A 23,372-nucleotide genomic window follows, 5' to 3' on the forward strand; every position below is an offset into this window, starting at 1 on the left:
CACTTTTCTTTTTTTTCTTTTTTTTAAAAAATATTTATTTATTTATTTATTATGTATACAATATTTTGTCTGTGTGTATGTCTGCAGGCCAGAAGAGCTCATTACAGATGGTTGTGAGCCACCATGTGGTTGCTGGGAATTGAACTCAGGACCTTTGGAAGAGCAGGCAATGCTCTTAACCACTGAGCCATCTCTCCAGCCCCTCTTCCACTTTTCTTATGGGTAATAAGAATACTTTCTTTCATATTGCTTGTCTATTCCACATTCGTTTTTGCAAAACCAACATCCCATTTTGGACATCTAATTTTCCTATGTAGATATCATTCACAATTAAGCATGATTTTTTTTCTGAATCTAATCATTATTCACTCGTGTTTTCTTGAAAAAAATCACTTCTTTCTTACTAACATTAATTGTCTCCACTATTTTCTCCAATTATTTCATAAATACTGACTATAACTCTACTCTTGTTAATTTTGTCTCTTTAATTGTGAATGAACCACATCATGTACTTCTTGTAGATGAACAACATAGAGTAGTCCCACATAGCTCAGAATTGAGTATAATAAGGGGTTCTTTACTTACAGACAGACTCACACATCACAGTCCTCTGCACAAGCAGGGAACAGGAACCAAATCCAGCAGCCGAGAGAGAGAGGCTATACAAGCTTTACGTCTGCATTTATAGTACGAGAGTCCATGCCCCAGTGGACTGATATCTTAAAGGCTATTGGCTGAAGGAGTTCCCAAAGCAACTACTGATATCCAACATATTCCATGATACACAGTATATCCTGGATAATTCTAATCAGTAGCTAATAGACAGAGGAAAAAAAATTGTGGAAGATGAAAAAGAAAATGAGAAGTGTGTGGAGAGTATCTCGAAAAGTGGAAGAGCAAATGTGTTGAAATTCATTAACAACATTTGCAAAAATATAAAGGAGAAAAATCAAACAAAAATAATATATTATAGAAATGAGAAAGATACTTTTAAAGGGTAAAATCATAACCATTTAAATTGTTTCATAAAGTCAATAAGGATAAAAAAATAAACTTTTCTAAGAGTGTGTGTGTGTGTGTCTTTCTCTTCTGCTGCTCCTGTCTCCAGAAACCAGTCTCTTCTCTCCCCTCCCTGTTTTCCCATTAAAAGAAAGAAAAAATTAATATAAGTAGTTACTTTATAAGAAGGAGTGACTTAGGCTCTGTTTCAGAAGTTGGAAGCTTAGTTGGTAGTATCTTGCCTCGAATTCACCCTTCCCTTTGACCCACTGCAGAGAGGGTTTCTTCTTAATGGTTCTGATCTCCAAGCAATGACAAAAAGGCACAGACTGTGACTGTAAAGTTAAGGTTCCTGGTGCTATTTTTCTCTCCAAACTCATAAACATTTCATAATTCTTTCTGTTCTATTTGCACTTTATATAGCATATCTAAGTATGATAAGTATTATCAATAATCTTCATGCCAAAGACTCAATTATACGTACTCTAACATTTTCTCTAACAAAAATTTAGACATTATTTTTTAAAATTCAAATGCAAGCAAGTTCTATGGACACAGGCATTAAACATCAAGATTCTTCGTCAAAATTTTAGATAGATGCCTCTACTCCACTTGCTTATATTATTCTCAGAAACCTCAAGACCTGAAACTCCACTTTCCATGTTGCTCTCATCACTACATCCTCAGGCTCCAACTGAAATGGCTCATGAATTTCTGCTTACACTTTTCAACAACTATTATAGTTCAGAGACTTCAAAATTCTTCCAAAAATGTCCATGGTTGGGTTCTTCACAACAACTTCTTGGTATCAAATGCACTACTGGTACTACAATCTTTACTACTCAGTGTCTCTAAAGGAACAGAAGTGATAGAATGAATGCGTGTATATTGAAAAATAATTTATTCGGTTGACTTACAGGATGTGGTCTGTAACATGAGGGGCTGGCTTGTTGGGGTATCTGTCCCACCCGGTACTCCACAGCCGGCAAGTCCCAAAGAAAATCACTCACAAGCCTCCATAAGATTAAAAACTGATTGGCCCATTAGCTCCATCTTCTTATTAACTAATTCTTACATCTTATGGTAACCCATAATTCTACTCTGTGTTAGCCATATGGCTTGGTACCTTTTTCAGCTGTCAGCTCACATGTTGCTTCTTTGGTGATCTGGGCAGGAATGGAGGAATGTGCTTCCTCCTTCCTAGCCTCCTCCTGTTCTCATCACCCCGCCTCTACTTCCTGTCTGGTTGACCTGCCTATACTTCCTGCCTGGCCAATCAGCGTTTTATTAAAATACATGATTGACAGAATACAGACAATTCTCCCACACCAGTGGTCTGGGTTAGTCTTTCCTCTATGTCCTGTTCTCTGACACAACAATAAAATATGCTTGTAAGGAGCCGCCAGGATGTCGCCTTGGCGAGATAGTGCCAGCGGTCCTACAGCCTGGAGGTATACAAATCCTTTGATGTTGCTGTGCAGGCCAGTGTGCTTGGGGCCTTGTTTTGCATTTCAGAGACTTGATTCCCTGACCTGTCCTGTGGCCTTGGGCCCTAGCAGAGTGGCATCAACCAATCAGCATTCGAGCCTCTCACCCTAGAAAAGCAGCTGCCTTTGGGTTTTTCCGCTCTCTCTCGTCATCCCTTTTCCCCATTCCCCTTTTTAATCAAGTTCCTCCAATAAATTGTGATTGAGAAGGATTCTTGATTTTGTGACCATTCCTTCTTGCTGGACAAGGAGTGCATGTCGCATATGCTATCCAAATTTAGGGTGGGACTTCCTGTTTCAATAGTCTCTATAAAAAACTGTAAATTTGGCAAAACACAATATACTGAGATAAGAATGAGTCCATAACATCCCAGACCATGTCTTCTTTTGTCATGGAACAAGGTAATCAACAATGCTTTAACACAGCACTCCAAGTGACATCAAGCATGTAAAGCAGTAATGGGGTGCCTTGGGATCCCTAAGATGCAGTGGTTCTTGGACACATGGAGATGATTCCATTCACTGTGGCTGAGTTCCTTAACTTTTCGGGGACAATTGGCCATGAATCCCTTGCTTTCTGCTTTTTCTTGTTTTCTTTCTGTGAGTAATAAACCAGATTTGTCTGATTTATTAGTTGGTTCAATTTTATAGGTTTGTTTCAAAATGTAAGAGACTATAAAATAACTCAGTCTTTGAAAACTCAGTATTTATACCATAAATTTCATTATTTTGTGTGTGTGTGTGTGTGTATGTGTGTGTGTGTGTGTGTGTGTGTGTGTGTGTGTGTGTGTACCTATTATTCTCAGTACCTTAGCTTTCTATTGAATAATCACTGAGTTTCTGTTATCTATCAATATTTTGGAAAAAGTATTACATTATTGATTACAAAGCTTTGGTGTATTCTCGGGAAACCTTGTCTTAACAGAACATCTTGTATTATTTTGAATCCACTGATTCTCAACACTCCATAATTGTATTTACACTATGATAACTTTGAGGTCTTTATTGATGGAAATTCTCTCCTTTTAATGTCTATAGATGTTCAAACCAGAGAAATATATATTCAAATAATACATGTAAATTCATCAGAATTTTGTCTTCAAATTAAGTTGAAGGGAAATGACATTTATAACTGCAAATATATAGCTTTTTGATAATACATTATATTATACAGCTAATTATTAAGTTGTTTTTATTTTAGAAACTAACCAAAATTCCTAAAGAAATATATACAGAATATCTTTGCTGGTAACACTTTACAGAAGTATAATTTCATAGAAGAGCCACTGCCTTACTCGGTTCATAAAATTTTTGTGTATTTGTAAGCTCATGCTTTACATATCATTTCACTCAACTAAGTAATAAAGTACTTACAGAGTATATATGTAATATGATAATAGACGTGGTGTTATAAAGTACTTACAGAGTATATATGTAATATGATAATAGACGTGTTCTATTTGGAGATAGGGAGGGAGAGAAAGGGAGAGAAAGGGAGAGAAAAAGAAAGATTCAGAGTCAGAGAAAGTGAGAAAGAGAACACTGAAAATGTTGCTTGACTGTCTGCACAAGACAATTAAGAATTCCTTTTTCTAGGGTTCCAAATTAGACTTTTTCTAGGGTTCATCTTTAGGCTTTTAAAGTGAACTTCAATGAAATTTATCTCCATTTCTATAGCAAGTTTATTCACAGAGACACAGCATCATAATGCCAAAGAAAGCAAAGCAAACTCATCATTTCCCTTTGCTTGTTTTCTCTGAAACACATTAACTCTTCACTCTGATATTCCTAAATGGCCTCAATTCAGCAACTGTGCTCATGCTGAGGGGATAAAGGGATTCATATGCATTGCTCTACTTTATGCTCACCTGTGAACTTATACACCATTGTCATTCTGATTACAAAATCTCAGAATTTTTTTTTAATTAATAAGATAACATTTATTCTTTTAATTCATTAACTTATAAAAGTAAAATGCATGCTAAATAGAGAAGGGAAAAAGAGACAAAGTCACAATCACAACTGTACTTAAAACAATCAACACTTCATACTCGGATCCTTTCTAATGTGCTGGTTGACAAACCAATGCACAGATGCATAAAAGCATCCTGAAAGGGACTCCCGGGAAAATGGCTGTGGAGATGTCCACATTCTATAGCAGCTGGAGCAGATGCCTCTTTCCAAGACCGCAATGCTCAGACTCCTGCAGCGTATTCCAGTCACTTTAGTCATCATATTTCAAACAAAAGAATCACGTCATAACACCAACCCGGGCCCTCAGAGCTGAAGTATCAGAGAAGTTCCAAAACCAGCTCTTACATTTCCCATGAATTCTGCTATTTATATGAAAGAGTGGGCGCAAAATCAATGTTGAGTTGCTGAAGCAGGATCCTTATTAGATAGTGGTGAGATCCTTCTCCAGCTGCAGCACAATTTCCTTGAGGGCAGAATCCTCTGCCCAGTTGATTTGACTCCCCAAAATAAGGCCCTGGAACACATGTTGAATGACTGTAGTAATCTTTATCTCTGTCTGCAGTTTTTTCTGCATGGTCTTTATCATTTCCAAATCTTCCATGTTGTCCAAATCCTCTTTCTCTTTGTTCCTCTCAGTTTGTATCTCGAAAAGCTTAGTTTTTGAAGCTTGTTTTAATTGAAGTCTCTTCTTTCTAACGTCAAGCAGTTTTCCCTCTAATTCCACAGACTCCTCCTGGGACTTCATTATCAACTTCTGTAATTTTAATATTTGCTTCATGTCATCAGTGAGCACACTACTCTCAGCGCCCATCTTCTCCAACTTATGTCTAAGAGCAGCTGAAAGCTTCATCCTGTTTAGTGCAAGATTTTTCATTTCGAAATTACTTTTTACATCTTCAATTTCATTTTCCAGGTCTTCAATTTTAACTTCCATTTGTTTTTCTTGCATGGTCTGTTCAGGAGTTTTTTCTTCATTTGCATTAATCACTGACTTGTATTCTAAGAGCTGCTGTTGTGTCTGTGCTCTCAGCCTCTCCGCAGTCCTCAGCCTCTGCCGCAGGCTTCTCCCCCGACTGCTCCATTGCAGAGGCCATAGGCTTGATCTCTATGGGAACATTCCCAAAATCTCAGAATTTATCTCAGCTGCCTCTGAGTTTCCATCTTTCATCTTATCTGTCTTTCCTGACCTATAAACAAATGGATATTAGAAAAATATTAGAATAGTACTCAAATATCGAGGCTTCAATAAAGAAGGAGCATAACATATTTTCACATAGTTTTTTGACTTTCCAAATATGAAGTTTTATACATACAGCTTCAAGAATGACATAACAATGGGATACATTCTGAGACTCCCAGTGTTTGGTGATGACATAATTCTGTGAGCCACCATACAATCATTTTTCATAACTATGAATGATATAGTCTATCACTCAAAACAGTCCATTTATGCAATCAAGGAACATGCTAAACAGAAGAAAAAAGGGGCTTCTGAGAGCCAGCACAACTTGACACACTACTGGGTACTTATTTTTATATACAGAAGGAATACATCACAAAATAGCAAAAATGTGTAGTAAGGAAAATACATAAACCAATAACATTGATTGTCATGACGAGTTACTATGTACTATATACCATGTGTATATATTATACTTGTATATGGATAGCAAAACAGTACGTTGGTTTATTTTGGGATTACAAGAAAAATCCATACTTCTTTATGCTGTGATTTTATGCTGTCTATATAACAAAACAAAAATATTTTAGGTATATTTATATAACTACTATTGTGTGCCAATTTTACTGCAGCAGATAAGTCTCCAAGAAGCCCAACAAACATCCTAAGCCTTGGTACATAAATTTTCATAAGAAGACATCTTTTTTTTAACAGATAGATAGATAGATGATAGATAGGATTTATTAGACATCTTATGATCACAGATATTCAGGGAAGAATTCTTACAAGTGTTTTTACTATTTAACACACAGCACTTCACTCAGAGACTTTCTAATAATTATATTTCAAATTAACAAAGCAACCCTACCCAGCATGCCACAATTCCTTCCACACACCACCTGCTTCCTGCGGGGCCAGCTGCATCGATTCCACCTGCCAAAGTCTGCGCCCCTTGACGGGTAATTCCATTTTCACAGAGCTTCCCTCTGATGTTAGGTGATGAGAAGCCCAGCCTTACCCATTTAATGGTAAAGCAACATCAAGGAGAGCAAGGCCATGGCTCCTTCCTCAACCCTGCACAAAACTAAATGGCAGTTCCTCTTCTGTGAGTTTTCTAAAACAGTGATCCTCATTGGCTTTTGTGGACCTTTGGACTGGGGCCTTTCAATAAGAACTGGTATCAGATGTGTGTGAGTGGTCCAAGATCACAAGATGCAATGTCACATTCTCCGAACCACTGTTTCTTTTTCAAGTCATGGAAACATTTATTTGGCAGATACTGTTCTTCCTGATCCATAAGACTTCTGTAAGACCGTGGCTCTCAACCCTCCTGATACTGCAGTCCTTTAATACTGTTCTACTCCTCACGCTGTGGTGACCCCAACCATACAATTACTTTCGTTGCTACTTAATAATTGTAAATTTGCGACTGTTATAAATCATAATGTAAATATCCGTGTTTTCCGATGGTTTTAGGTGACTCCTGTGAAAGATCAGTTGACCCAAAGGGATTGAGAACCACTGCTCTAAGAACTCTTAAGGGATTTCTCAAAAGGCAGCCTGTGACTTAAAACCACCATGAAAAGTCATGCAGAAAGCACACACTGTAAGCTTAGCCTGGTCAAGAAGCCACACACACAGCACATTCCTTCACTGTGACTTCAGTTCAAAAGAGAAAGCAAAGTCGCTCTGCTATAATTCCTTCTAACTTCCCAGCCCACCCACTGGACACATCTGATTACTTCTTCAAACACCCAGGCAGGCAAAAGGTTAAGTCAGAGGTAAATGGCTGACGATCTAGATCAACAGCCACACAAAATTAATTTTATTTCATTTTTGTTAGGTACTATACTACTATACTGTTGAGCTGAGACATAATCACAGCAGTTTCTGAATATAGAGCAGTATTTGCCAAAGACTGTGGTAATCTCTTTGAAAGCTGGAGGGCTAGAGCAATGGCTCAGTGGTTAAGAGCATTGGTTGTTCTTCCTGAGGACCTGGATTCAATTTTCAGCACCCACATGGCAGCTCACAACCGTCTGTGACTCCAGTTCTAGGGGATCTGATACCTCCTTCTGGCCTCCACAAGAACCAAGCATGTGCATGATGCACAGACATACATGAAGGCTAAGCATCATACACATAATTTTTTTTCCAAAAAAATTAAAATTTATAGCACAGCCAAGTATTTTGTTGTTGTTGTTTTGATTTGTTTTTTGAAGCAGAATTTTTCTGTGTAACTGCCCTGGCTGTCCTGGAACTCACTCTGTAGACCAGGCTATCCTCGAACTCACAGAGATCTGCCTGTCCCTGCCTCCCAAGTGCTATTAAAGGCGTGTACCCATCATTGCCTGTCAACACAGCCAAGATTTTAAAGATAAAAAAATCAAGTTAATGTAAGAAAAATGAAGCTACAAAGTTTATAAAAACAAATGAATAGAACTGAAAAATTATGTAACCCAGACCCAGATAAACAAGCGCTGTATGTCTCTCTCATGTGTGGACCCTTGCTTCTAATTGTTAAGTATGTGTATTTAAGTGGGAGTAAGTGTGGATGGAGGTTATGAAACTGGAAAAAATGTGAGAATACATGTGATATAAAAACGAAAGGGGAATACTGGAGGTAGAAGATTAGGTGGGACAGGAGGAAGGGGGAAATGGGGGAGGTGGGGTGGGAGTTAACCATCCACAGCTGAGTATTATGACAATGGCAGAAGAAACATGCTACTTTGTAAGCTAGTTTTTGAAAGGGAGAAGGAGAAATGGGGAAAAAGAAAAATTCCAGGCCAAGGAGTTACATAATCTAAGGCTATAGAGCTAATGAGTTGTGGAGAGAACATTTAAGGCAGCAAACTAGACTCTACCCACCCTGCTGCTGCTCTCTGCACTAGGCTCCACCCACCCTGCTGCTCTCTGCACTAGGCTCCACCCACCCTGTTTTCTGCACTAGACTCCACCCACCCTGCTGCTCTATGCACTAGACTCCACCCACCCCGCTATTTTCCGCAAAGTCCCCAAGGAGCTCATTGTTAAGGTTGCAGTAAGTACTAGAGTCTCTCATGAAGTTAACCCAAGAGAAAAAGAACTCTAAAAACAATGAATTTTTGTACTACCTCTTTCATGACAGATAATCTTCTTTTTTCAAGATTTGAAGTTTCTGGTTTCTGTTTCTTCCATTTTATCTTCAAAGCTTTTTCTTGAAGTTCCCAGTGCACCAATGCTCTATTCTTTGACTTATGTATCTCATGACGGTGTACCTATGCAGAAGGAAAAACTGTAAAAAATGCCTTCAGTAACAAAGAAGTTGCCTGCTCCTATGTAAGACCACTTACACTAGTTCACAACTTCTTATTCCTTACAGGTTCAACGTGTGTGCATGTGTGCATGCATGTGTGTACATTCTTGGCTAAAACTTTGATAGTCTTCAAAAAAAATGATCTAAGAGAGAAATACCTAGAACTTGGAGGTCTAACCTAAAGCCACACAAAAATATTAACTTTTACTTCAGTTATAGGCTACCAATCTTCAATTCACAAGTTAAAACTTATCCAACAAGTGTTACAACATTAATTCGCCGACACTTTACACATGATATAAAGGGTACCAAATCCAGCACAGCCATCTTTGGCAAAGCACACCCCTTTCATGATAACTGCATCACTTCCAAGTCAATGAGGCACTGTTTGCATAGCTCTGAAGGGGCACCATGTGGAAGTGAGATCACAGATGATGCAGTTATCCAGGGAAGGAGAGTCCTGAGGCAGAGGAGATAGGAGTCAGAGCTCCTAAACAGTTGGAAGGAAAGAATCCATAGGGTGACTGAGGAAGAAAAGTGGACATTTGCCTTTACAAATACGCTAGTGCTCAGAACTGTAAACACGAACAAAACCTGGGTCATCTAATGCAGTTTTAATCATGCTAACATGCAAACTACCACAAAGACTAGCAATTAAGAATTGTGAATATGCAAATCAGAATCACAATGAGACAGTACTTTATACCCATGAGGAGAATTAAAATATAAACTGGAAGGTCCACGGGATTTAAATCATATAAGCACTTTGGGAAACAGTTTAGCAGTTATTCATAAAGTGCAATATGAAGATGCAAGACCTAGTCATTCTATTCCAGATATACACAACTGCCTGCTATGCAGGCAGAGACTTTTACATGAACATTCACAATGGTATTACTCATAATAGATAAGAAGCATAAACCAGATGTACAACTGACTAACAGATAAATCAAATCTGGAATCTTCATTCAATGCAATCCTATTTCACAACAGGAAAGAATGAAGTAGTTATACATACTATAACATGGATGGATCTTTAAAATATGCTAGAAAAAGAGGCTATACATAAGAGCCCACATACTGCATTCTATTGGTAAGAAAAGTCAAGGCTAGGCAAATCTAGAGAGACAGAAAGTAGATTAGTCACTGCCATGGACAGACTAGCCAGGGTTACCCAGTACAGGCCTGCCTTGAAAATAACAATAACACCAGTAATAAAATGCTGAAGATATTTCCAGACAGAAAAGACAAACAGACGTTCAGATCAATTCTAGTTAAGTGGTAAGACTGTAAACCAAAAATGTTCAGTAAGATTCTAACAGTAGCTAATAAGCCTTAGTAAAATCAGAAATTTCTTAAGATAGACTTTTAGGTTTTACACAGATGTGAACAGATTAAATAAAGCTAATCAACTTCCTCTGTCTGAAGGCTAGACGCCAGACACCAACTAAAACATAGAGTCCAGGACTTTTTCAGGGTTAAACTTACCAGATCTTCAGGAGTTGCCTGGTGAACTGTTAGACCATAGACCATTTACAGTATTCTTTTAAAAAAAGAAAGAAAGAAAGGAAAAAGGAAGAAAGAAAGAATGAGCTTTAAAAATGTTTCCTTATAAATTACTAATAGTTACTGAGTTTTAGTAGCTGGAAATTGATTGAAAGTCCTAAGACCTTTGGAACCACTATTGTCTCTATAATGTTAAAACAGATCACTTTTAAATATCTTCTAGAAAGTAACCTATTTTTAGGTGTTATACAGGAAATAAAGCACTTTCTTATTTTAAAATAAGGAGTAAAACAGGGCAGCATATGTTCAAAACAATTCAGCTTAACTGAAGCTATAATGCCCACACACTAGGATCCCTCGAGGTAACCTACAAAGTGTGGTGACTGCAGCAAGCTGCAGAGGGACCTTTTCCAAAGACACAGTTTCTATCTCACTAAAACTCTAATTCCAGGAAGGAACGAGGTTACTGCCCTTAGTATATGTACTCTGAAGGCGGTGCAAATATCCTTCTCTTCCTTCCAAGATCAAACACACGTCCAGAAACACCCCTGAGCCTTCTACAGCTGCGCTCCATCATACCACATACAAGAGTCATGACATCTACCCCACAGAAGACCTTACTCACTGTCCCGAGACTTACTTCACATGCCCAGAACCATGGCGTCCACTCCCCAGAAGACCTTACTCACTGTCCCGAGACTTACATCCCATTCTTGCCTCGCTGCAGCTTTCTTCTTTACTTTCAGAGTTTTTCTTCCACTTCCCCAGGGACCAAAACGATTCACTCTGATTAATGACATCTAGGAATAGTAATATTTTTTTTAAAAAAATACAGACAAATATTTATGTATCATAGAGAAGGGGACACCTAGGACAAACAAAATCACTCTCAAAGTAACAGAAGAATTTAATCATGTTGAAAGGAATAGGCTATCAAAATATTTGGTTTTCTCATTTTACAATTAATAGTAAAGTAAAACCAAATCACAATAAAAAGGTCTTAAATAACAAAACTTGTTTCTTAATAAAGAACTTTAGAAATATAGAAATTATGACCTAAAATAGAAAACTTAAATGGTTATATCTGCCATCAGATACAACATTCACAATTAAAAGAAAAATGCCAGGAACTGGGCAACATGAGGAAGGAAAGCACAGTCCTAAGCATGCTAACGCTCATCCCTACCAGGCACACATGTGCTCACTCCGGAGGAGTAAATCCTTTAGAGAGTCTGATTCCACCTCTAACAAATCTTCACACAGCACCGAATGGAGACGATTTCGTAAATCACCAGCATTAGCTGACAATCAAAATCACCATGTGGGACTAAACATCATGAAAAGTTAGGGAAAGAGTCACAGTCCACAGTCCTTGCAAACCAAGGTTTTTGCAATCAATACATTATGACTGCGAAAACAAAACAAAAACAAGCCTGACTTCTGTTCCACAACCTCTTTACCACTGTGGCAATGCAACATGAAAATATCTCACATTCTAAGAGTCTGGAACTTTTACTGGACCTCACAGCCAAAGCGAAAGTCACTTACAAGATTGCAATCTTAGGGTGCACTTACCCTGTCTGTTTAATCTGTCTTTAAGGGAACAATGGAATGTCAACCTTAATTGCCTTGGATTTCCCACGTAACCACCTTTTTGCAGTCTAAGCTAATGGGAGAGCTATGGTCACAAATTATGTACTCTTCATGCCCCTGACCCAGAACAATGAATGTGTACCCTCTGCTGAGGTCGAAAGCAACCTTCTAAAATGAGTATCTATTTATGGAAATGGCTGATAAACAATGGTGTTTGCAGTAGTTTCTTATCTGGGTCAGTTAGGATCACTGGGGGCTAGTGATGTAAACCCTTGTAAAAATCTGTTAAAGATTTCTATAAAGTACCCCATTCTTTCCCCATGTGATACTTTCTGTACTGTTCAGTAAATACAGAACAAAGCCTTTTATTAAAGATAGACACACAGAAATACAGACAGATGCAAGTGAGCACATAAGACACACACACACAAACACAATCACACACACACACATGTAGACCAAAACATAAACACAGGGACAGACTTACAAGACAGCCTTCAGGCAAGCACAAATTCACTCGTTCAACAGACAGAGGACAAAAGAAACAGAGAGCATGAGCAGAGAATTCAGATTTGGCCTTTGCTCTCGGTTAAATGATCTCAAGGAGAAAGAAATGCTTTTCTCTCCTTATTGTGACCATGGTGACTCAATCAATCACTAATGTATGTAAGTGTAACCAACCAAAATAATTATATAAAATTTCCAACTAGCCTACAGTGTTTATTATCACCTCTTCCCCCCTCGCCACAATGAAGATGAGATAAACACAGGGCCTAGCACATGCTAGGCAAGTGTTCTGCCCTTAAGCTCCACTGCCTTCCCTTTTCATTAAGTACTTTTAATAAAATAATCTGCTATAGTAAAGACACCTAAACTCCAGTGCTTCTCTACAATAATCTCACTAGCTCTCTATATTGTCTTCCTCCTATTACGTTTACTCTTTAAACATGTGTCTAATTTCAGAGCTTACAATCCAGCAAAGGAGGTAAGTCACAAATGGTTAGAAAAAAGCACGTTATTTTGTCTTTTTCTGTGGTACAGAACTCAGACTGATGCCAGATGTAACATACGCCAGGCGAGTTCCCTTACACTGAGTTCTATGCCAGTTCAACAATTAGGACTTGTTTTCCCACGACTAGGCCCTTTCTATTTACCTATTTTTTTCAGGTTTTATTAACACACACACACACACACACACACACACACACACACACACACACACACACATATATATAATGATTTGTGAACCATTTTCATTCATGTCCATAAAGTATTTGATTCTATCACTTCCCAACTGCCCTCTCTTCTCCCCCTCCAATTGGTCCTATGCCTCTTTACAAATAACCTCCCTTCTACTTTCACATCTTTTTCTTTAAATCTAGAAAGAAAACATAATATTTATCTTTCTGGGTCTATATTTAACATAATTTCTAGTTCTACTTGCCTGCACATATAATTTGATTACATTCTTTTTGTGACTGAATAACACTCCCTTGCACATACTTTTATCCAATTATCTGTTGATGGGCATCTAGGTAGAACCCATAACAACTACTGAGGACAGTGTCATGATAAACATGGATGCACAGATATGCTGTGGTATCCTTACTTTTGGTATGTACCCAGGAGTGGTACAGCTGGATCACAAGATTGAAGAACTTCCATACTGGTTGCACTAATTACATTCCCAACAACAATATACACGGGCTCTTCTCCTGCTCCCAGTGTCCTCACTATTATTTGTTGTTGTTTTCTTGATGACATAGTCATTCTAGTGAGACAGAATCTCAACGTAACTTTGACTTGCATTTCACTGATGGTTGAAGATACTGAACAGTTTTTTAAAGAACTGTGTGTGTGTGTGTGTGTGTGTGTGTGTGAGAGAGAGAGAGAGAGAGAGAGAGAGAGAGAGAGAGAGAATGTCAGACATGCGTGGATGCACACAGAAGCCAGAAGAGGGTGTCAGAATTGCTAAAGCTGGAGTTATGGGTGGTCATGAACCACCCCACATGGGTGCTAGGAACCAAACGTAGTCCTCTAGAAAAACAGTACACAGGTGTTAATGATTGAGCCATCTCTCTAGCTCTTGAACATTATTCTCATGTATTTATTGGTCATGGGTACTTGTTTTGAAAACTGTCTGTTCAGTTCATTTGACCAACAATTAATCAATGTCTTCTTTTGGTGTTTAGATTTTTAAAGTTTTATATTTCTGGGTATTAATCACTTGTTAAATAACTGAAATACACCATGGAAACAGACTTCTACCCATACTGTAAGCTGTTTCGTCACTCTCTGAGTTCCAACTGTGCAGTTTTTTAATAGGGCGCAGCATCATTTTTCAATTCTTTTACTGCATTATTATTGCCCTCTGGGGGAGAGGAAGGAGCACATGCCACCATACATGTATGAGGCCCGAGAACAATTTGCAGGAGTTGGCTTCCTCCTTCCACCGCATGGGCCTCAGGGATAAACTCAGGTGTTAGGTTCGGCTCTAACCCACTGAACCCCTCATCAGCCCACATTTATCAACAGTCTTATACAGAAAGTCTTTGCCTGTGCCCATATCCTGTGTTTCCCTGGTTTCCTCGAGGAGGTTCATGTCTTTCATTAAGGTCTCTGTTCAATTTTGAATTGAAGTTTTACAATGTGAAAAAAAAGGTATATGGTTTCGGTCTTGTACTTATGAACACAATCTTCTCAGCGCCATCTGTTACCAACAATTAAGTTTTATGATGGTGATGGCAATAACAGCGGCAGTGGAGGTCGTGAAAGCATCAGTGAAGACAGCTGAGCACTCGCTATAGGCTCTATAAGTTTCGCATCTTAGTGTCTTTAGTACAAGAGGCTCAGTCGGGCAGTAGTGACACATACTTTTAATCTCAGCACTCAGGAGGCAGAGGCTGGTGGATCTCTGTGAGTTCGAGGCCAGGTTGGTCTACAGAGCTAGTTCCAGGACAGCCAGGGAGACACAAAGAAACTCCGTCTCAAAACAACAACAAAACAAACAAAGAACCAAGAACTCCATAAAGAAATTAATACTTTGATTCATTTTAAAGATGAGAAAACTAAGGGGCAAAGAGCTAACCAACTATGACGTTCACCTGTGGTAAACATAGCCAACACGTAACAAGACATGGAACAGGCAAAGGTCTAAATGAACCACTGCAATTACAGTTATTTTCCAACAGAGGAGTCAAAACAATTTAATTCAAAGATTATCATTTTCAGTAATTCTGTGAAAAAATCAGGTTCCTACCTCATATAGGTTATAAAAATTAGCTTAAAACTAGTCATATAATTAAAATGTTAGAGCTAAACCTATAGAACTCTTAGAAGAAAACCTGAGTATAAATAGTTGTGAACCTCAGGTCAAGTAACAGTTTCTGGAGTATTGAGACAAAATCACAAGAAACCAAGATGTGAGGAGGATGGCATGGTTCACCAAAATTTTTAAAGACTACTCAAAGGTACAATCAAGAAAATGAAAAGGTAACTAATGAGTGGCAAAGGTATTTGCAAATCATTTACCTTATATCTAGACTATACAAAGAAACGTCATAATAGGACTACTCAAACAACCCAATTTACAAACTGAAAAGACATCTTCAACTAAGATACTGCAGATGGCCAATAAGCACATAAGAAGTTCATCAAGATAGGGGCCAGTGAGATGACTCAGCTGTTAAGAATCTTTGCTGCTCTTTCAGAGAACTGCAGTTCAATTCCCATCACCTACATGATGGCTCACAACCACTTGCAATTCCAGTCCAGGGATCTAGCACCATCTTCTGACCTCCAAAGGCACCAGGCAGTGTGTGGTGCACATGCAGACATTCAGGCTAAACATTCACACGCAAAATAAAAGGACCTGTTTTTAAAAATGACCAACATAATTAAATATAAGTCAAAAATCACTCTAGGGTGATTTTTTTAAAAAAGGACCAGACCAGTACTGACTATGGAGAAAGTGAAATATTCATGTATTTGTTGATTGGAACATAAATTTATATAGGCATTTTGGAAGACCAGTGGGAAGTTATTCAGAAATTTAAACCACATGACCTCAATTCTCCCACATAAATACTCAAGAGAATTAAAACCATTAGTCCACAGAATTTGTAAATGAACATCCATAACAACATATTTAACAGACAAAAGCAGAAACATTTCAAAATTAACCGATCAGTGTATAAATGTATGTGATATATCGATACAATGGGGTAATGTTTAGCAATAAGGAATAAAGTACTGGTGTATGCTACAATGTGGATGAAGTTTGAATATATTAACTATGAGAAAACTAAGCACAAAAGCCACATATCACACGGTGCTATTTAATGTAAGTACAGACTAGGCGCACACACAGGAAGATCAAGTGTGCTGGTGGTTTCCTGGAAGAAGGCAGGCGTAGTTTGTTTTTCTCCTGGGGTGGGAGAAGAGATGAAAATGTTCTGGGATTCGCTGATGATGGCTTTATAACCGTGAATGTACTTACGTAAAGGATGAATTTTATGGCACATGAATTATATCTCAAAGCTGTTGTTTTCTAAAGTATAGAAAATATAATATTGTTCAAAGAAAAGAAGTCTGGTATATTTTACCCACTCAGATCTTCAATATACTATTCAGAAATACAAAACGGCAGTGAATCTGCAGACAAATTATATATCAAAAAATTGTATTTAAAACATTTAATGACAGAAAAAAAGTTAAATGTAGAGCTAAGAAGATGGTTTGGTAGGTAAAGTTCTTGCCTTAAAAGTACAGACCTGAATTCCAATCCATGGTACACATGTAAACACCAGGAAGGCAAGGTAGCCCTGTAATCTCAGGGCTCAGGAGGAAGAGGTAGGCAATCCCCAAACAGGCTAGTTATATTACCAAATCAGCAAATTCTAGATTCAAGGGAGAGACCGTACTTCAATATAAAAGGAAGAGAAAAAGTGACAAAGACACCCGACCCATTATCAAACTCTTACACACACACACACGTACACACACATATATATCATACACATCTGCAAAAAGAAAAAGTTCGTTGTAAACAAGTGGTCTATAGAACTGCATGCACAACCTCAGCGATGTTAATGCATGTGCAGCATTAATGAAGAGCCTCACCACTAACCCCACAGCTCCGCCAGGCACACACTGGCTTAAAGACAACATGGTACAGTGGCTAAGAGTACAGCCTGGAATCACCGATTGTACGGATTCGCCTGTGGGCTTTATCACTGACTCTAAAATGAAACTGATTAAATATGGGAGCAGCTTGGAACCCCCCCCCCCCCCCCGCCTGACACATACTAAGTCTCATTTAAGTGTTGATGATATCCGTGGCAATTATTAATTCTCTCACATGACTTGAATAAGGCTTAGAGAATGTAATGACATTGCTCAAAGTGACATAAATAATAACGAAGAGAGCAGAAAACTGCCACTGAGAGTGTGACTGACTATAAGGAACATGCTAGGAAACCACTAAAATGGATTAGCTCTGCTTGGCTCAAAACAAGCAACTCTTTAAGAGGGAGGGAATTTTTATTTCAAATTATATTTAAAAACATTACGGTTATCCATAGCTTAACTTATCTACTCTGCTCCATCTCAACTAGGAATAATTTTGTTATTAATTTCCTGTAAGGTTTCTTTTTCCCTCATTCATTCACTGCACTCATCAAATAACTTAAGAGTACTTGCTAAGAGCCAGACATCAAATAAAACAAGAGAAACAGTCTATGCCCTCACAGAGGTGGGATTCGCAAAGGACCATAACTAAACCACATGTTAAAAATAGAAAAAGCAAGCATAGATAGTCGATTCTTTATGTCAAGTACCTAGTACACGTGATGAAAAGCTACCTCCTCTCCTCAATTCCCTCCACAAAGTCGAGGCTGAAGATTAAGAATGAATAAGAGGAGCAGAAAAAAAATGTGCGAGGGGGAAAGACCATTTCCAGAACTGTGTTCACTCTCAACAGCAACGTCTTGAAAGGGAGGCAAGCCCGAGAAAAGTCAAGAAGGCAGAGGGCCACAGCAATGTGAGCGCTATACTAAAGACCACGGGAAGCCCTTCCGGGCTTTGTGGGAGCGACGGGGGTGGAATTCTACTAGATTCACCTTAACTAGTATGAAAGACTGGAGGGCAACCAGAACACTGTCCCTGCCATCAATTTTACCCTGCTACGGGGAGACAGATCTCATTTTCCTTCTTCCTGAGATCTTAATGGAGCCCACTCTTAAGGGCCCTCCCACACGAAGGTGAAGCTCCGACCTTCTCACACAACGCCAAGCGCCCTTTGGAGCAACTTCAGACTTCTGATTTCCAATCCCAAGCCTGCTCCAAACTCTAAAGCGGCCCTTTCTTCGAAACCCAGCTCTAACCGCTGTACTGAAAGGACACGCCCTGTCCCAACACCCCGAGGACTCTGCCACTCCCTGGCAGGACAATAAACACCTGGAACACCGGATAGCCTCGGGGTTTTGCCGCCTGCGGGGCGCCCGAACGATCGCGCGTGCGCACGGAAGGGCGCCCCCGCAGAGGGAGCACCAAGACCTCCCCGGAAACGCACTCCGGCTCTGCGAGGAGAGCAGCCTTGCGGCGCTGAGTGCCTGGAAGACTGAGGCGCCGGCCGCTTCCCCTCGCCTTACGCGCGGACGTCAGGTCTGCCCCCTTCACCCAGCCTGCCTTGCCGCTGGCCGACTGCTGCCTCCACCCCGACTAAAACTTCAGCCTCCTGAACTGCAGAGCCCGCAACAGGGGAACGCGGAAAGTGGCTTCCGGGATGTTGCCAGGGTTACCAGATTCCCGCCCCCACGCCGTTGCGTATATCCGGCGAGCCCCTCGGAGGCATCGCAGAGCCCGAGCATGTGGATGGCTGGGGCGGTGTTTTAGCTTGTCCTGCTTCCGTCCGCTCGGGGCTCTGCGGGTCTACATACCACACTTACTTGTTTTCACTTTTGTTCGTTTACTTAAAAATATTTCTTACCATCTACCAGTGTGCCAAACGCGCTGGGTTCACTAGGAACGAAGAACAGACCCGGCCCTCAGGAAGTTTATAGCACCGCAGCAGAAAGCTATTGACGACAGAAACGGTTACGGTGAAAACACTGGCAAATGCTAAGGAAGAACCACACAAACTAGATAATGCCCCTACAGGAATATTTTAATTTCTCAGAAAAGCTGAAATTCAAGGAGGAGTAGATCATCAAAGGAGAAAGAACATTTCTACCGAGGAAATTAGCTCCGCAAGGATGTATGCCAAAATGCATAGAAGTTGAGAGAACTTGGTGGTTGTGCTTGGCGAACTGGAGCCAGGATGTGTATAACTTCGCTGATCGTGTTAAGGACTTTACTTGGTAACTTCCTTTGTAGCCCCTGACTTTTCGTGGTTAAGAAAGAGCTACGCATGGATCAATAGTGTATATTCAGTCATCTAGGTGCAAGGAACCGCCCTCAGAGACTCCCCAATCTGTTTTGGTGTGGATGTATTAGTCAACACAACCATCCCCTCCTCTCCAAATTGCTGCAGTCACCTGGCAGGTTGCCGACACTGACGAATGCCCGTGCTGACTTTAAATTCGCGCCCACTAATTTTAGGTAGGCCACCTACTGATTGAACATTTTGTTACAGGTCCCTGCTTCATTAATTCTCTCACTCCCTTGGTGAATGTGGTATACGTTCTTATTTAATCTCTTTCTCTAACCTCATAGCCGCCTATGGTCTTGCTTCTTACTTCATTGATAATTTAAAAAAAACTTCCAGACGGATTTCCGTGAGTTCAAGGCCAGCCTGATCTTACAAGAGCTAGTTCCAGGATAGCTAGGACTGTTACACAGAGAAACCTTGTCTCGAAAAAACAAAAAGAGAAAGGGAGAGAGAGAAAAAAGAAGTAGGAAGAGGAGGAGCAGAAGGAGAAGGAAAAGAAAACTTCTATCAACTTTCATCACTTTTTCAGTCCTCCGACCGACATATTTATCCACAGACTTCATCTTTTCCTTCAGTTTCAGAAGCTCAATAAAATGTGAGCACACACACATAAAAGAAAACTACAAAGTGGATAATAAATTGATCAAAAGCAGTGATACAGAAAAAAAAATCTAAAAATTAGACGTACCTAAAGACAAAAATAAAGATAGTAACGATTTCTCTTTAGAAACAAAACTAGACAGTAGAACAAGAACGTGTCATTCCATCTATTTCTTTCTTAGCTTTGCTGGTTTCTTTGTAGATATATAGCAAAATTGTATATCTATATGATATATATAGTAAATTTTGTCTTGAGTTTATATATTTTATACATATTAAAGGAAAATACATTTTCTTTAGAAAAATAACAAACTAATTCTGAAATTCTTGTGAAAATATGGAAAGACCTAGAATAACCAAACAAAAACAAAATAAAAGGGACAAAATTTGATTTTGATTTTATGCCTGATTTTATTTAAGACTTATTATAAAGGTTTTAGTAGTCATAATGTCATGATATTGGTAGACAGTCATTTCAAATATATCAATGGAGTAAAACAAAACTCAAAGTCACACAAAGGTGGAAAATTAGTGATTCACAAAAGTAACACAGTGGAGAAAGGATAGCTTTTTAAAATGAATCTTTCTGGCATTGTTTTAGCTCCATATGAAAAAATGGAACTAGGCATTATACCTAACACATTCAAGAAATTACCTGAAAAATAGTTATAGGGTTGAAGATATGGCTTCACTGGCAAAGTACCTCCTGCCTAGAAATGAAGACCTGAGTTCCATCTCCAAGCCAGGCATAGTGGTATGCACTTGTAATCTGTACTGGTTAATTTTAAATGTCATCTTGTCACAACCTAGCATCACCTGAGGGATTACCTAGATCAAAATTGCTTGTTGGCAGTCTGTGGGGTATTGCCTTGATTACTAATTGGTGTAGACAGGCCTAGCCCACTCTGGGTAGCACCATACCTAAGCAGGTGGTCCTGAACTGTATGAAAAAGATAGGTTAGTATAAGCCAGAGTGCAGGCCAGCTAACAAGCACCATTATCAATGTTCTGCTGTGCTTCTTGTCTGAAAAGTGAGTTCCAAGGTCTGAGACTGCCACGTGGAAGAGCAAGAATGACAACTTTTAAGGTTCTGCCTTGAATTCCTACTGTGACTTCCCTCAATGGTGAGATGTAATCTGGAATTGGAAACCAAATAAACCCTTTCTTCCTCTATCTTACTTTAAATTGGGGTATTTTATCAAAGTAAGGACAATGGATACTAGAACATGATCCTAGTGCTGGGGAGGCAAAGATAGGTGGACCCCTGGAGCTCATTAGCTAGCCAGTCCAATTGAATGGGGCTCCAGGTTCAGTGAGCAATCCTGCACATGCCTTTACTCCCAGTACTTAGGAGGCAGAGACAGGCAGATCTCTGTGAGTTTAAGGTAAATCTGATCTACCAAGCGAGTTCCAGGACAGACAGTGACACACAGAAAAACCCTGTCTTGAAAAAAATGTGGACAAAGATGCCTGACATTGACCTCTGGTCTCTACATGTGCAGGCACGCACACATGCATGCACCCAGACACACAGTTACGCATGCACACACACATACACACAATTTATTGTAAAACTAAACGTAAAATCTAAAACTGTAAGCCAGAAAACATTGAAGAAAATATGTGGATTGGGCAAACATAATCCATGAAAGATAATTTGAATTTCATCAAAATTTAATTTTTCTTTCCACACTTTTTCTTTTTTTCTCATTAAACTTGTTTTAATGGGTCTCAAAATTCTGTGACAGATTTTTGGTCAAGTTATTTCCACTAAAAAGTACTGATTTTGAAAACTAATAACTTAAAATTGACACACACACACACACACACACACACACACACACAATGGTCCACAAAACGTTCTCCTTTCCTTCTGAAGGTTTTACGATGCATTGTTATCATTAACCAGTCTTTTACTATTAAGCTTAACTGGCCAATTGAGACAAACAGTTCTGAGGTTGTTCTTCCACCACTGATTAAGACTGGGCTGCAGGTGCTAGGGATAATATTCATTTTGCCTTTCGAGCTTTCTGGGCAGACTTGGTGACCTTGCTAGCTCCAGCAGCCTTCTTGTCCACGGCAACTGTCTGCCTCATGTCACAAACAGCAAAACAACCCAGTGGGAGGATAGTCAGAGAAGCTCTCAACACACATGGGTTTGCCAGGAACCATATCAACAATGGCTGCATCACCGGGTTTCAAGAATTTAGGACCAACTTCCAGCTTCTTGCTAGAACGACGAGCAATCTTTTCTTTAAGCTCAGCAAACTTGCATGCTATGTGAACTGTGTGACAGTCTAGTACAGGAGCATAGCTAGCACTAATTTGGCCTGGGTGGTTCAGGATAATCACCTGAGCAGTGAAGCCAGCAGCTTCATTTGGTGAGTCATTTTTGCTGTCACCAGCAACGTTGCTACATCTAACGTCTTTGACAGACATGCTCTTCACATTGAAGCCCACATTGTCCCCTGGAAGAGCTTCACTCAAAGCTTCATGGTGCATTTCAACAGACTTTACTTCTGTTGTCACATTGACTGAAGCAAAGGTCACCACCATGCCAGGTTTTAAAATATCGGTCTCCACTCGGCCCACAGGGACAGTCCCAATACCACCAATTTTATAGACATCCTGGAGGGTCAGTCGCAGAGACTTGTCAGTTGGATGAGTTGGTGGCAGGATACAATCCAAAGCTTCCAACAGGGTGTTTCCACTGGCACTACCATCTGGCATGCACTTCTGGCTTACACCCTGTGAGTGAAACAGCTAATTGTTGGTGTCAACAAAATGGATTCCACCGAGGCACCCTACAGCCAGAAGAGATATGAGGAAATTGTTACGGAAGTCAGCACCTACATTAAGAAAATTGGCTACAACCCTGACACGGTATCATTTGTGCCAGTTTCTGGTTGGAATGGTTACAACATGCTGGAGACAAGTGCTAATATGCCTTGGTTCAAGGGATCCACACTTTTTCATTGCCTACTCTTCCTAAACATCCTGTGTTCAATTCCTGGCAACCACTTATCTGCAGGATCTGTTATAAGGTTGAAATTTAGCCCAGCTCTAGGCATTTTACAAATTATTTTAAGGGCAGTCACTCTTGATGGTTTTACATTTTTTTTTAATTAAAGATTGGGAATGTGTGTGAGAGTATGCATATGTATGGGAGTGAAAGTGTGGGTTGTGTGCAATCAAACTATGGTGTAAATAGATCCTCAGTGAATTCTGGTATTCAGACTCTGTTCCACTAGTGAAAGAACCATTTTCCAAACTGTTTCCCTTTGACTTTTCTGTCATGAGGTCTGGTGC

The 23,372-nt window shown here is 39.5% G+C and overlaps 2 pseudogenes across 1 annotated transcript; both read right to left on the minus strand.

The window, feature by feature from the left end:
• Nucleotides 1-1,179: 1,179 nt before the first annotated feature.
• Nucleotides 1,180-18,793, minus strand: LOC125388887 (centromere protein H pseudogene; annotated as a pseudogene). The gene is made up of 5 exons (XR_015737710.1): nt 18,491-18,793; nt 11,146-11,241; nt 10,424-10,478; nt 8,754-8,897; nt 1,180-5,647 (listed from the first exon to the last, which is right to left on the minus strand). The product of XR_015737710.1 is annotated as a centromere protein H pseudogene (transcript).
• A 3,279-nt stretch (nt 18,794-22,072) lies between these two features.
• LOC125388772 (elongation factor 1-alpha 1 pseudogene) lies at nt 22,073-22,813 on the minus strand (annotated as a pseudogene).
• Nucleotides 22,814-23,372: the final 559 nt, after the last annotated feature.

The sequence above is a fragment of the Myodes glareolus genome, chromosome 4 (genome assembly GCF_982192425.1).
Source record: "Myodes glareolus chromosome 4, mMyoGla1.1, whole genome shotgun sequence".
NCBI lineage: Eukaryota > Metazoa > Chordata > Mammalia > Rodentia > Cricetidae > Myodes > Myodes glareolus.